General features: G+C 43.7%; 1 pseudogene; it reads left to right on the top strand.

Moving 5' to 3' along the window:
• Positions 1-929: 929 nt before the first annotated feature.
• LOC102429004 lies at positions 930-1,508 on the top strand (annotated as a pseudogene).
• Positions 1,509-2,906: the final 1,398 nt, after the last annotated feature.

The raw sequence follows: 2,906 nt of genomic DNA, 5'->3' as shown, positions 1-2,906 counted from the left end.
TCAGAAAAATACTCTTACATCAGTAATAGTCAGGGAAAATATAGATGGTAGGCAGGAGAGCAGCTTATGAAACTATACATTGGCCCAGATATGGGACAAAGATGTTCTGTGCTACAATAGTTTGTGTTTCTTTGGAAAAAAAGAAAATACATAGTGAGCTGGTTGATTTGCAATCTTCCTTGTGTAGGTAGAAGTGAAAACTATGAGAGAAGATGATATTTTCCTTAGTTATAAAGGCATAGTTTTAAGCTGCTTTATAATTTTGCAGAAAGCAGGTTCTGATGAAGGAGTTTACCTTGTTACGTGTTGGGCATCCATGACATAAATCATATCTCCAGCTGTTCCTTGGTGTCAGCACTTTATCAAACCCACCTGCCTCCTCTTCCAAAGGTCCAAGAGGAAAAAGACCTAATACGTCATGTCACTACTCACTTAAACAAAAACAGTTGAGGAAAAATGTTATGAGGGTTCAGGTTATCCTAAAATGTTTGTTATAGGGCCACCTTAGAAATAATTTATACAAACTATAAAGTTTAGGGAAGTAACATTTAAAAAATCTCTATTGGCAAAGACTACTTAGAGGCTTGTGTTTTCAGTGATATGTAAAACCTGTTAGGAAATCTATTATGCTATGAATTCAGATTTCAAGCAACTATTTTATACTAATGATAAAGATACTTTTTTTAGCCTGGCCAGTGTGGCTCAGTGGTTGAGCACTGATCCATGCACCAAAAGATCACTGGTTCCCTTCCCCGTCAGCCAATTGATGTTTCTCTCTCTCTCTCTATAATCAATTAAAACATTTTTTAAAAGATACATTTTTAAAAAAATCTTTCACATAGAGAATGAGTTAAGTAAAACGGGGCATCAAAAAATAATAGGGGGTTCAGTCATATCCTGGCAGCAGCTGCAGCAGCTCTCCTCTTTCCAGGCTCTTCTTGCTATCTCCTTTAGTTTCCAGAAACATGGCCTCTGGTGTGGCTGTCTCTGATGGAGCCATCAAAGTGTTCAATGACATGAAGGTGCATAAGTCCTCAACACCAGAGGAGGTGAAGAAGCACAAGACGGCAGTGCTTTTCTGCCTGAGTGAAGACAAGGAGAACATCATTCTGAAAGAGGGCAAGGAGATCCTGGTAGGTGATGTGGGCCAGACAGTAGACGACCCCTATACCACCTTCCTCAAAGACTGCTGCTACACCCTGTATGACACAACCTATGAAACCAAGGAGAGCAAGAAGGAGGACCTGGTGTTATCTTCTGGTCCCCTGAGTCTGCACCCCTTAAGAGCAAAATGATCTATGCCAGCACCAAGGATGTCACCAAGAAGAAGGTTACAAGCAAACTGCTATGAGGAGGTCAAGCACCGCTGCCCTCTGGCAGAGAAGCTGGGGGGCAGTGCTGTCATCTCCCTGGAGGGCAAGCCTTTGTGAGCTCCCTCCAGCCCCCTGCCTGGAGTATCTGGCAGCCCCAGACCTGCCTGTGGGGGGTAGCAGGCTGCTCCCCTCCTGCCAGACCAGAGGGACTGGGGGGATCCCAGCAGGGGGAGGGGAATCCCTTCACCCAGTTGCCAAACAGCCCCCCACCCCCTGGACCTTTCTCCTCACTCCACCCCTGATGGTTCTGGCCTTCTAAAACTGCTTTTATTCTTCTGATTTCTCTTGGATTGAAACAGACCAAGTCCTTCCCCACCCCAGGAACCCCAGTTTTGGAGAGGGTCTGAATTTTTTTTAATGACACCCCTACTTGCAACCTGTTCCTCCCCTTCCCCATGCTGCCAATGTCTAACTGCAATAGTGACCCTGTGCTTGTCTATTTAGTTCTGTGTATAAGTGGAATGTTGTGAAGATAACCCCTCCCCATGCTACCTGGTTCCCCTCCCCTTTTTCACCTGGTCACAGCCACTCATGGAAGCAGAACCAGTAAGGGACCCTTAATTTAAAAAAAAAAAAAAGGAAGCAAAACAACAATAAAAAACCTCACTTAAAAAAAGTCACAAGGATATTGACTTTTATTTTCACTTCTTACTTTTATTTTTAAGTGAATGCATTGGACTGCAATTTACTGTGGTGATGGTGGTGGTGGAGGAGAAGGAGGGGGTGGTACATGGCACAGGAGAGGCTGAAGGGTACACTGAGGGGCATTTAAGCCACTAATGCTTTTTTACCATAGTGGAATTTGGTCCATTTCTGTTCTGGTTTTTATATCAACTACTGCTTGACCTTAGTAAAGTTACTTTGCTTCTCTCATTTATCTAAACCATCCTCCTCCTTTATCTGTAAAATCAAGAGTTATATTGAAATGTCCCCTTCCAGTTTTATGCAATATAATTGTGATTTATCATATTTTCTCTGAGGCTTATATAAAGTATTTCAGAAAGTTGGTTTAGAAAGGAATCTGATGAAAAAGAGCATCCTTAATAACCTTCCTAATTTCTAACATTTTTCAGTCAAAGCACAGAGAGTTCTTCCCTACGTGAAACTATGAATTGCATGTTTTTAAAAAAATAATAACAATACTATTAATCCCAAGTGGTAGTGACATTTACAATATCCATCGTGTTTGCATTTATTCTCAAAGTTTAATGAAGATATGCCTAATTATTATAATTGCTGGACTAGAGGCCCGGTACATGAAATTCATGCATGGGGGGGGGGGTGTTGTCCCTCAGCCCAGCCTGTACCCTCTCCAATCTGGGACCCCTTGAGGGATATCCAACTGCCCTCTCACAATCCAGGACTGCTGGCTCCGAACCACTCACCTGCCTTCCTGCCTGCCTGATTGCCGCTAACCACTTCTGCCTGCCAGCCTGATCGACACCTAACTACTCCCCTGCTAGCCCGATTGCCCCCAACTGCCCTCCCTTGCCAGCCCAGTCACCCCTAACTGCCCTCCCCTGCCAGCCCAGT

This window comes from Myotis lucifugus, unplaced genomic scaffold, assembly GCF_000147115.1.
Source record: "Myotis lucifugus unplaced genomic scaffold, Myoluc2.0 scaffold_86, whole genome shotgun sequence".
Lineage (NCBI taxonomy): Eukaryota > Metazoa > Chordata > Mammalia > Chiroptera > Vespertilionidae > Myotis > Myotis lucifugus.
The sequence above is the reverse complement of the archived record's forward strand: the minus strand, read 5'-3'. Positions and strand labels throughout refer to the sequence as shown.